Here is a 12,982-nt window from a genome sequence, read left to right on the forward strand (position 1 = left end):
CAGTGCAGAACAGCTGTCTCTTTAAGCAGATGGGATATAGGGAGAGACCAAGGGTCTCCAGAATCTTTGGGCCACTCCATATTCCTTCCTTTCTCCTTTTTGGCTCTGGTCCCCAGTGTTTTTTCCAGAGCTTCCAATCCAGGACCCCACCTGGACCTGTCCTCCATAGGTGGCTTGTAATCTAGAGCTATCTCAACCCCCCAGTCACAACTTCTGATCCAGTGTCTCAACTGGACTCAAGAAAAGTGTTGGACGAGCCTCCCCTTTAACATGTCAGGTGATGGGGGACTTGACTGACTCCCAAAGTTCCCATTTTACTTTCAGACAGCTCAAACTATTACAAATTTGTTTTTTTGCTTACACTGAGTCCAAATCTGCTTCTCAAGCAACTTGGTCCCATTGCTTCTAACCATATCTGCTGTATGTAGCCAAACCAAACAAGCCTAATCCGTGTTCCACACGGTTGCCCTTTCACTATTTGAAGTCAGCTAACATCTTCCCCCAAGTCCAAGGCAAACAACCCTAGTTCCTTTCATTGTGTAAGTCCCCTTGTTCACCCTTCCCCTGGGGGCCCTCCAGGCATGGATGTCCTTCCTAGAAGAGAGCAACCAGAACTGACCATAAGACTAGAGTTGCAGACCATTGAAGCCCTAGACCTTTTCACATGAACTACTGTCCAGGCAAGTCTCCTCAAACTTCTACTTGTTCAGTAGGCTTTTTGTCTCTTTTTTTTTGCCCCCAGTGGGTTTTTGAAGCTAAAACATGGGACTTCACATTTATCCTGATTAAATTTTATCAGAGAACCTGAGTTCAAATCCAACTACTTTGGGAAAGTTCCAGTGTCACTGTAAATGAGGGGATTGGATCAGCTCATCTTGAAGGTCTCTCCTAAATCCAGGCCCTGGAAAATGATTCAGTCCATCCTTCTAGTCACGGGAATGAGGACCTGTATTATTACTGCCATTAGCCTTACAATAGGCTGATCAGAGAGAGACACTGAAGGGGACAAGAGGGCTTTCCCAATGTTGCCCTGACCAACCTGAATGAAGGAGATTCCTTCTAACAATTCTCAGGGAAGCTTTCAAGGTTACCCCCAACTCCTCATATCTCCTCCTCTTTTGCACCACCAACAATCCAGATTGCTGTGATACCAAGCTTGGGAATGGAATAGATAGATTCCTTTCACTAATAGACCAGAAAGAAAATTTGGGGTTTTGCAAGCCCATATTTTCCCTGAGGAGGGAACAGAATAAAACCACAGACCCATAGAATGTAAGTGCTAAAAGGGATTTGTGAGACGGTGTAGGTTAACTGACTCATTTTGCAGTATAGGAAACTGAGATCCAGAAAGAAAAAGCAGTTTGCCCATGGGTAACAAATAGTAGAATTAGATCTAAAACCTAAGTCACAGAATGTTGAAATTAGGAGACTTCAGCAATCCAAACCATACCATCCACCTTTTACAACACACCCAGGTTAAGTGTTCATCCAGCCTTTGCCCAAAGACCATTAATGGTCTTCTGAAGACCTATGATTTCCCTAGGCAAGTCATTCCATTTTTGGATAGTTTTAGTTATTAAGAAGTATGTAAGTCTTCTGATTTTCAGTCTAGCATTCTTTTGACTAAACTACACTGCTCCTTTCTTTTTTTTAAATTTTTTTATTAAAGATTTTATTTGAGTTTTATAATTTTTCCCCAATCTTACTCCCCCCCACACAGAAAGCAATTTGCCAGTCTTTACATTGTTTCCATGGTATATATTGATCCAAATTGAGTGTGATGAGAGAGAAATCATATCCTTAAGGACAAAACATAAAGTATAAGAGATAACAATAAGATATCAGTTTTTTTTTCCTGAATTAAAGTTAATAGTCGAACTTTGTTCAAACTCCATAGTTCTTTCTCTGGATACAGATGGTATTCTCCATTGCGGACAGCCCCAAATTGTCCCTGGTTGATGCACTGATGGAATGAGCGAGTCCATCAAAGGTTGAACATCACCCCCATGTTGCCGTAAGGCTGTAACACTGTTCCTTTCTAAGGAAGGTCCTATGCTTGATATGGTTGGGAAGAGAGAACAAAGATAGTCTTTGCTTTTAAGAAGTCAAAAGTCTAGTAAAGAAGTTAAGATACCCCCATGAAAATCCCCATTGATCCTGTACCTTGTAGATATAAGGATGAAGGGAATCACATAGAAAGTTAGAACTAGAAAAAACTTCAAATAGATACTGTCAGAGCTAGAAGAAACTTTAATAGCCATCTTCATCAAGCTCCCTAATTTTACAGATAAGGAAAACATCTAAAATATCATCAATGTCCTAGAGTTAGCCTTAATATCCCTACAGTTCAGAATTCCGGCATAAGGAGAAAGTTTAGGAAAGCCAGATTGCCCTCCCTGAAGTCACTCTCGAGAAGGAAGACAATCTAGTTTCTATTAAGAATAATACTCCATGGGGCAGCTAGGTGGTATAGTGGATAAAGCACCTGCCTTGGAGTCAGGAGTACCTGGGTTCAAATCCAGTCTCAGACACTTAATAATGACCTAGCTGTGTGGCCTTGGGCAAGCCACTTAACCCCATTGCCTTGCAAAAAAAAAAAAAAAAAGAAGAAGAATACTCCAGAGGCAGCTATAGGGTGCAGTGGATACAGCGCCGGCCCTGGAGTTGGGAGGACCTGAGTTCAAATTCGACCTCAGACACTTAATAATTACCTAACTGTACGACCTTGGACAAGTCACTGAACCTCTTTTGAAGCTATCTTTGTTTGCAAAAACTCATGAATCTGTTTCCTAACATACAACTGTATTCACAGTGATAAAAACAAAATGTACTTTGTTTTAATACTGATCAAGATTCATTGGTAGCTTTTAGGTGAAGAATCAATTTTCCAACAAACCTATCCTGCATGAGCTCCTATCATTGGATGTGTTATAAGAGAGCCTGAAAGGGGTGGCTAGGTGGTGCAGTGGATAGAGCACCAACCCTGGAGTCAGGAGTGAGTACCTGAGTTCAAATCTGACCTCAGATACTTAATTACCTAGCTGTGTGACCTTGGGCAAGTCAGTTAACTCCATTGCCTTGCAAAAACCTTAAAAAAAAAGAGCCTGAGTAACCACCATCAGGATGCTGTAAAGAGGATTCCTGAATGCATTGGGAGATTTGAAGTATATGATCCCTAAGTTCCCTCCCAATAATGATAATGGGGAAATCGGGTTCAGCAGGAAGGAGAAGATCCAGACTCTGGAAGTTTAGTAGGGCCTGGGAAGAAGTGAGAGGAAAACCAGTTTCTGATGCTAAGGGTACTTTCTGGAATAGGATGAGGTGGGCCCAAAACTAGGAATGTCTTGAGTTCATGCCTCTCTCTCTGGCTAATGTATTGCTTACAGGCTTTGGAGCTGAGAACATCAGGCCTCATCCCCACCTTGTACTTGACAGCTGTTGAGGAGTATCTCTACTAATGAGCATCAATCATCCATGCAACTTTTCCAGTGCCGACTATCGATGTAGTAAGTGGAGATTCCCCTCTGCCTTGCCCAGGCTTCCTGGGGGGTCTTCCATCTACCTCAGTCTATACCTGTGGGACTGGTGTTAGTGACTAATCCCACTCATCCCACTCAGCATTGCCAGATGCTCTCAGCCTACCACCAACTGTAGTCAACAGGAGGTGAGGTCCTTCTCTCCTCTGCTGTCACTCCATCACCACTTGGGGTCAGGAATAAATGAAGCAGGTGCTCTGGCTCCTAGGGGTTTGTCCACGTCAGATCGCGGCTGGTAGAAGAAGAGATCCAGAAGGTGTCATAGGGCAACTGCAAATGTCCAATATCCTGACCAAATCTATATTCTAAAAAGCATCCTTAGGGGCTCCTTCCCTCCCTCCATAGGCCTCCTTCCTCTTAGCTCCTTTAGTCAATCAACAAGCACCAATAATGTGTCCTATACCAAGAAGAATAAATGCCATCATTTAGTAATCCTGAAGCTTTCTATAAGAGGAATATCCAGGCTTTCTCTCCCTTTTAACACCCAACCCCAGGCATCAAATGACTCCAAAATTCTCCTCTAAGAAGGTAACCATCATTACAGCTCATATTTGTATAAATGTTCATTTTTCCCCCAAGGCATTTTTACCTACATTATCTAAATTTAACTCCACAAAAGGAAGTATAGGCATTTTCTACATTTTATAGAAGAGAAGTGAGGCTGAGCTATATTAAGAGACTCACCTAAATTTATAGAGGACATTAGTAGCCAGGTGGGTGCAAGAACTCAAGTCTCCTGATTCCCCACTTTGTCTTTTTTTTACTGGATGAGACTGAGTCTCATAGGGAGAAGGGAAGGGAATCTCAAGAGCCATGGAGTAGGGGAACCAGAAAAGGCCCCATGGGATCATGCTGGCCATAGTTACTTTTTCCTGAACTAATGCCAAGCTTCTTAGGCAGGATGAGGAGCAAAACAGAGGCTCCAGGGAGCTATTTGCTCCATTCAGACCCAGACCAGAGAAACTGAGTTTAGAAGGCAAGTATATCCTCCCTCCCTTGCAGTAGGACCTGTATTGACTTTAGAGGAGTCCTCAGTAGGTAATCATTAGCTACTGTGTATACAGAATGAGACTTGGCACCCCAAATAAGAAGTGTTGATAGTCCCTAGCACAGCTGGCTTTGGTCCTTACAGCTGAATCCAATGATCTCCCAAAGCAGAAGCCAACTAGCAAGCACTCTATCCCTGTAGTTTCTCTCTTTCCAAAGACATGGTCTCTTCTTTAGCTGAACAAATTTGAGATGTATTGAACTCCTTCCTCCGCACACCAAGTTCCTTCATCTCCTGTTTCCTTTATTCAAATGCTATGTCGATGTCAAAGTTAATGAGGCTCCTATTCACCTGATCTGTGAAGTCTGCCCTGGAAAGTCCTTCCTCCCTTACCTTCTTTAGCATCAATCCTGGTCTGTTTGGATGCCAGTTGTGACCTCATTTGTGTGGTTCCCATTATGGGCAATTTCTGTCTGTCTTTCCATAAATCCTCCACAACAGAAAGTTGTAGTAGGAAGAAGATCACATTTAAGAGTAGAGGGTCTGAGCTCCTACCAGGTGACCTTGGGCATGTTCATTCTTGTCTTTAAGCCTGGGGGTCCTTATGTGATGATCTTCAACACCCCCATCAAGGTCTAAGTTCTAAGCTCCCACCTGACATGCCAGAAGCCTTTCTCTGCTTCCTTTATGCTCTATGGAGTACTCAGACTCTGCAGGAAGTAAAAACAAAAGTCCCAAACTCCTAGTGTTTGTTTACTAGAATATTTCCTATTCTATGTGTGGCATGATTGTGTTCTTTACCACATCAACACACTGCCACATTACACAGAATAAATACCATCTCACCATTCCTACTGTTTGCTGGAGAATCCTCTCTCTCTAATAAGACTAGACCTCAAGACTAAGTCCTGGAGAGAAGGAGAAGGGAAGTAGGTATATGCTGTGCCTCCTTCTTGGAGCCCTATTGTGTAGAGTCAAACTCAGGACTGAATCCCTTGCAAAAGGGCACCAGCAAGTCTTAGCTGACTCTCTTCTGGAGAGGCCATCCAACCTGTCTCTGATGGGCCTCTCCCCTCCTCCTTGGGTCCCCAGATGTGGTCCTCCTGCAGGCCCCGGTGATCATCATCCCTGTGCTGCTCTCCTCCTCCACACTGCTTGTGGTTGGCTGCATCATATGGAAGACATGCCGGAGGTGGAGGATGACTGACCAGTGCCCCCCATCCCAGTGACAGGTAAGCCCAGGCCTGCCCTGGAGATTATAGGAACAGGTTTGGTAACTCATATCAATCTCTCACATGTGTATAATGATTTACAAAAAATGCAGTTTTATTTCACAGAATTCATACAACCACACTTTGAGGAAAAATAGGGCAGAGGTTATTATTCCCATTTCTGCATTCCCACAGATGAGGAAAACTGAGGTTTAGAGAGGTTAACCTGAATGAAGCATGATGTATTTAAAAAAAACAAAAGCAAACTACTCACTGGTAATTGAATCAGAAGGTCTACTTCTAAATCCTTGCTCCACCACTATGTGACTTGAACCATATGATATTGCCATATAATTTTTCTCATCTGTAAAATGCCATAGAATTGATCTTGAATTCTGGGAAACTCAGCCAGGATAGTGTAAATTCCTACAAAGTTAGGAAGGCTATAAGTATAGCCCCCAAATGTCTTATCCCCTGAGCCTCAACTGAGCTGAAGACTAAATAAACATACTCAACGAGAAACATGGCATCCAGGGGTCCAGATTAAATTGAGGAAACCATCTACAAAGACCAGAGGGCACTGACTACCACCTACATTTTTTTTATCAAGATGACAGAAGAAACTATGAATTTTTTTGAAATATTATACATGTACTGTGACTCCTCACAGGGCTATTGTGGGAAAAAACAATAAACCAACAATACTTTGTAAACTATGAAACACAGGTCTGAAAGAAATGCTAGCCCAGTTAGCTGGATAGAGAGATAGCTCCCTTGTTGGCTCTGGAATGTTACCCTAGTCCCAAAGCCCTTTGGTATGGGACTTTCCCCATAGGTGGCAATCAATTCCTCAATCCCACTTCAGATATTCTGGATCTAGAAGAAAGTTAGCCTTTCCTCTCTCTCCCTCTCTGCTACCCAACATCTCTATGAAAGAGGAGAGAGTCCCATACTAAAGGGCTTTAGGATTCAGATTGTTTAAACAAATAAAGTGCTATGGTTTTTATGCATACAATCAACCCAAATAATCCCATGAATCCCTGGGTTTTGCTCCCTAATTCTAACCCTCCCTACACAGTATTCTGAGATCTCTTTGTTCCTTCAAGGCTATGCTTTCACTTTTATTTGATTTCTGTGTATTCAAATTAAGGTCATTATAGCATTTAGGATTTCATAAGGTCTTACAATCCATGTACAACCTTTTCTTTTATATAAAAAAGGAAACTGAGGCTCTTGGGGGGGTGGGGAAGGGACTTAACCAAGGTAAGAGAACTGTTTAGTCACAGAACCGGAAACAGAACCCCAGGCTACAGACTTCCCAACTCGGGCTCTTTCCATTGCAGCTTCCTCACCTAGAGTAAGGGAAAGCTTTGGTCAGTTCACCCACTGAAGACACCCCTCCATACCCAGCCCCGCCTTTCCACTTCTAGCCCCTCATTTGAGCTTCTTTGTGCCCTAATATGATAGGCTACCCTTTGGGTGTAGGAGACAAGAAAAGAAAAAAAGACACCTGAGAAAGCTTTTCCCCAAATTATCAGCTAGTGGCAGGAGAGGCTGTGGAAAGTCCTGGTTACCTAACAAAAAAAGTAGGATCCTTGTATTCTCTCTGGCTTCCTCCCTCCCTTCCTCCCAGTTTCCCTCTCTCTCTGCACATGGTAAGCCAGAAACCCAATAGCCCACAATGTAAAGAGATGGTTCCTACCTCAGCAAATGGGTGCAATGATTTCTGCCTAAGAGCAAAGACTCTCTACTTAAGCAAAGACCCTAAAAAGTAAGGTTCCAGACTGCTGAGAAGGGAGGGAGAATTGGCTCCTGGAGCTCTGGACAGTACCAAATGTTTCAAAACTCTACCTGCTTGCCCTTAGCTGCAGATGCCTGAGATGAGAGCATGATGCTTCCTTGGGACCATCTACCTGCCTGATGCTCAACTGGGGGTCTATCTACCACCCATCATTATGTCATGGCAGCAGCACCTTCTACTGGGCCTAACAGCCCAAATATGAACCAGCAAGTAGAGACACAGTCCTGAAGTCAGCAGCTGCCACAAGAAGTTGTAAAAAGCAGCCTAAAGGACTGTGTTCTATTCATTCATTCAACAAATATTTACCAAGCAAGATGGTCCATAGACTCTCTCTATATAATAAGCTTTCAACAAATGTTTGTTGAGTTAATGAAGGATTTTAAACCAGGTTCTGAGTCTTTTTCATTACCATCAAACACTCACATTCTTCTTCATCCTCTCTGCATTTTTCCCCCTAGAGTGAAGAGGGTCTCAAGCCAAAGACTTGTGTATAGGCAAAAGATGCTATAGAAATGAATTCATTTTCTCAGCAAAAAATTAATTCCGTGCCAGCACTAAAGGAGAGAATGTAATACAGCATAAGGTACCCTTGAAGACTGGTTGTTTCCGATTTCAGTTAATCATTTCTATTCTGTGATTTCTAGTCAGCAGAGTTGAATAGTTCAGATTCTACCCTGGGTTCATGGAGGTCCTGTCCTTTCCTTAGTCTTTTGTCCCCAGCACAGCTCCTTTTGATTACTATCTTCAGCTAATTGTTAGATTCAACACCCCAACATTTTGACCAGAAGATGTTATCACTCTTGTGTTTTCAATCTGTTATTGGTCTTTGCTTTCATTTTCTATATACTTTTTTGTAAATCTATTTGATCAACAAGTTTCTAGCATAGCTTCCTCAGTCTCTTTAAATGCCTCTCCTTTTTCTTCCACATCAGAATCATGTGTTTCATTAGAATGTCATTCTTGGGGCAGCTACGTGGCCCTATAGATAGAACATCAGAAGACCTGAGTTCAAATGTGACCTCACACACTTAATAATTACCTAACTGTGTGACCTTGGACAAGTCACTTAACCCCATTGCCTTGCAAAAAGCAAAACAAAACAAAAACAAAAACAAAAGTTATTCTTAAGTGACTCCCAGAACAAGAAATAGTTTACCTGTCAGATCCATGGAAAGGGGAACAATTTATAAGAAAGGAAGAGATAGAGAACATTATAAAAAATAAACTGGATAATTTTGATTACATTAAATTAAAAAGCTTTTGCACAGGCAAAACCCTTCTAACCAAGATCATAGTAAATTGGGAAACAATTTTTACACCTAGTGCTTCTGACAAAAGACTCATTTCTAAACCATATAGAGAACTGAGTCAAAGTTATAAAAAAAATTCCCCAATTGACAAATGGTCAAAGGATACATGTAAAGACAATTTTCAGACAAGGAAATCAAAGCTATCTATAGTCATATGAAAAATTGCTCTAAATCATTACTGATTAGAGAAATGCAAATTAAAGCATCTCTGAGGTACCACCTCACACCTCTCAGACCATATAGAGAACTGAGTCAAAGTTATAAAAAAAAATTCCCCAATTGACAAATGGTCAAAGGATATATGTAAAGGCAATTTTCAGACAAGGAAATCAAAGCTATCTATAGTCATATGAAAAATTGCTCTAAATCATTACTGATTAGAGAAATGCAAATTAAAGCATCTCTGAGGTACCACCTCACACCTCTCAGATCAACCATTATGACCAGAAAGGACAATGATCAATGTTGGAAGGGATTGGGAAATCTGAGACACCAATGCATTGTTGGTGGAGTTGTGAACTGATCCAACCTTTCTGGAGAACAATCTGGAATTATGCCCAAAGGAAAATAGAAATATACATATCTAGTTATACCACTACTGGGTCAATATGCTGAAGAGCTCATGAAAAGGGGTAAAAATCCCACATATACTAAAATATTCATAGCTGCACTGTTTGTAGTGGCAAAGAACTGGAAATCGAGGGGATGTCCATAATTAGGGAATGGCTGAACAAATTGTGATATATGTATGTAATGGAACCCTATTCTATTAGAAAACAAGAGGGAAGGGATTTCAGAGAAACTTAGAAAAACTTGTATGAACTGATGCTGAGTGAAATGAATAGAAACAGAAGAACATTGTATACCCTAAAAACAATATGGAGTGATGATCAACCTTGATGGACATGCTCACTCCATCAGTGCTATGATCAGGCACAATTTTAGGGGATCCGTGATAGAGAATACCATCTGTATCCAGAGAAGGATCTATGAAGTTTAAACAAAGACCAAGGATTATCTTCAATTTTCTAAAAATTGTCTTATGTATTACATAATTTTGCTATCTCTAATATTTTCCTTCTTCCTTATGGATATATATGGATATATTTTTTTGTCTCAACACATTGAATTTTTTTTTAGGTTTTTGCAAGGCAATGGGGTTAAGTGACTTGCCCAAGGCCACACAGCTAGGTAATTATTAAGTGTCTGAGGCTGGATTTGAACTCAGGTACTCCTGACTCCAGGGCCAGTGCTCTATCCACTGCATCACCTAGCCACCCCAACACATTGGATTTTGATCTATGCATATCATGGAAACAAATGTAAAGACTATATCAGATTGCCTTCTGTTGAGGGGAGGGGGAGGGAAAGGAGGGAAGGGGAAAAACATACAATTCAAAACCTTGCAAAAATGATTGGTAGTAGTTTCTACTATTGCATATAATTGGAAAACAAAAACAACAAATAAAATATTTATATAATTAAAAAAATAAAAATGAAAAAGAAAGAGCTCCCCCCCACAAGAAGTTGTAAAAAGCAGCCTAAACGACTGTATTCTATTCACTCATTCAACAAATATTTACTGAACAAGATGGGGTTGACTTCCCTTGTAACATTTTAGGCAGAGATCCTTTCTCTGAACTTTTAACAATTCTTTATTCTAAAGTCTAAGGTTCACAATCCCCTGTCCTCCTTCCAAAATAATCTTGCTAAGATTCAATTCTGATCACATCATTCCCCTGATCCTAAGTATTCATTCAGTGGATCCCTAGAATTTAATAAAAAAAAATGTTCCTGCCTTTCTAGTCTTACGTTGCTATTGTCACTACCTTAGTCCACTTCAAATTGCTTTGTATGTACTTGTATATATTTGTTCCCTTGATTGCAAGCTTCCATGTTCCATGTTTGTCTTTGTCTCACCAACATCCAACAGAGGGATTTTCTGGGGCTAAAGAATTCACTGGTTCATTGTTTTCATTCTCAGATCTCAGGACTTCACTCTTTAACTTATATTCTTTACAAAACTTCCCTTGATCCTGAACCCCAGCCTGAAGGACCAAGATTCCTAGACTTTCCCAGGACCTCAGTAGATTTTTCCTCCTGAGATCCAAAATCTACATTATATAGACTTTAATTACCTCTCCCCATCTTCTGTCACAGACACTGTCTTCAGGTTCCCTTTTTCTCAGCACCTATTCTTAAGACTCTTTCCTTTCAATCCACACCCAAACATTCCAAACCATGAGTTCATTTTAGAGTTTATTAACCAAAGAATATATATGAATTCTATCATCTGCATAGAACTCACAATGAGCCTTGTATGCTCAAATATCCCTAATGCCACATTAGGTCTCATGTTTGGACAATTTGGGTTCTCTGGACTGAGCTCACAAACCTTGCTAAAGATCCACCGCACTCTGTCTCTACCAAGGGACGAACAAACAAAAAAACAAATTGATCATTTCCACAATTCTTAAAATCAATATTTAATTCAACTAGTCACTCCCCAAATTCACAAAATAGACCCAGATATTTTGTAGGCATATTTCTTGTTTCCTACTAACAACAGAACATATGGTCCCTGGCCTATCTGATGAGAATTTCCTGCCTTCCACCTCTTCTACTACCTCATTCCACCTAAACCTGTCCTTTACCTTTATTATAACCTCAATTCCTTCCTTATCAGCTAGTCAGATCCCTGCTTTATCTTGACTTTCCTCCTTTCAGTTTTGCCCTGTAATTAGACATTTCAACAAGGTACTATCCACTACTGAATTCCTCATTTTACATCAAGCAGTAGTTCCCACCAGCTTTGGGACTGCTAGGTGGCCCAGTGGATCAATTACTGGGCTTGGAGTTAGGAAGACCTGAGTTCAAATCCAGTCTCAGACATTTACTAGCTGTGGGACCCTGGAACCCTTTCTATTCCAGAACAGTGATTTCTTTTATGATCTTTTGGTCCTCTGAAAACTCCATGCCTTTGAATAGATGGATGTTCTAACTTGTTCTGACAAAGTATGGGTGCCCCCCAAATCTACTTCTGCCTTTTTCCATTCATTTGCTCTCTTGGTTACCTTATTAGCTCCCATGGCTCAACTTTTCTCTTTATGCTTCTAATGCCCAAATCTGTATATCCATCCCTATTTTCTCTCCTGAAATCCAGGCCCATAGCATCTCCACTTGGGTTTCTTTCTCCCTAGCATCTCAAAATCAACATATTAAAAAATGGAAATAATTTTCTCTTCTAAACTTATTCCCCCTTCCTTTGACCACTGACCACTTCATTCAGTTACCTTATATACATTGTCACATCCATCTCCTCCCTCCCCACTTTCCCATTTCTAGCACCACATGCACACTCTGAAACCCTGTCATTGATCTAGCAGAATAGCATTGAAGTCAAGAAGATGTGTTAAAAACCAGCATTGGATTCAGGAGGACCTGAGTTCAAATCCAGCCTCAAACACTTAATATTTACTAGTTGTGTGTCCCTGGACAAGACACTCACTCTGATTACCTCTGGGGGGAAAAAACAACAAAAAAATAAAAACCTGCCTCAGAAACTTAATTCACTTAATCTATTTACCTTGGTTTCTTTATAAAAGATTAATAGCACTTCTTTCCCAGTGTTTCTGTGCTAAAGAAGAAAAAGACTTGCTAAAATGCTCTGCAAATTATAAAGCACTATTATCCTGGTCTCTTCTTCATCACATAGTTATCAGAGTATTTTTTTCCTAATACACAAGTCTGATTGTAGCACTGCCTTAGTCGAAGACCTTCAAGGTTACCAGTACAACAACATATTTAAAAACTCCTTGACTGTGCATTTAAGGACATCTAGGATATGCCTTAACTTTTTTTCAGAGTTATCGTTCTTTGTGTACTCTTTAAGTTACAGTTAGGCTGTTCTGTTACCTGCCCCCAATCTCACCTTGCCCTCTAAGGACTGTCACTCAGGCCTAGAAGTCCAAAATAGATTTAATTCTCCTTCCCCCCAAAAAACTCTCCCCTCTTCCTAACTTTCCCTTCTTTCTTGTGGACCAGGAATATCCATTTTTTTTGGTATCCCTTGTCTTGAATCTAAAAGGGGCTTAATAAATGTTTGCTGTCCTTGAGAACTCATTAACAATGTTCCT

At 40.8% G+C, this 12,982-nt stretch overlaps 1 protein-coding gene across 5 annotated transcripts in view; it reads left to right on the forward strand.

Annotated features, from left to right (window-relative positions):
• TRIM62 (tripartite motif containing 62) overlaps positions 1-12,982 on the forward strand; it is a 91,778-nt gene that overhangs the window by 62,317 nt on the left and 16,479 nt on the right. For 3 of the 5 annotated variants that reach the window (XM_074217866.1, XM_074217861.1, XM_074217862.1), the window contains 2 exons: positions 3,387-3,506; positions 5,617-5,756. The gene's annotated coding sequence lies outside the window, so the exon portion shown is untranslated. The other 2 variants (XM_074217864.1, XM_074217865.1) reach the window with 2 other exon arrangements.

The sequence above is a fragment of the Macrotis lagotis genome, chromosome 1 (assembly GCF_037893015.1).
Source record: "Macrotis lagotis isolate mMagLag1 chromosome 1, bilby.v1.9.chrom.fasta, whole genome shotgun sequence".
Taxonomy (NCBI): Eukaryota; Metazoa; Chordata; class Mammalia; order Peramelemorphia; family Peramelidae; genus Macrotis; species Macrotis lagotis.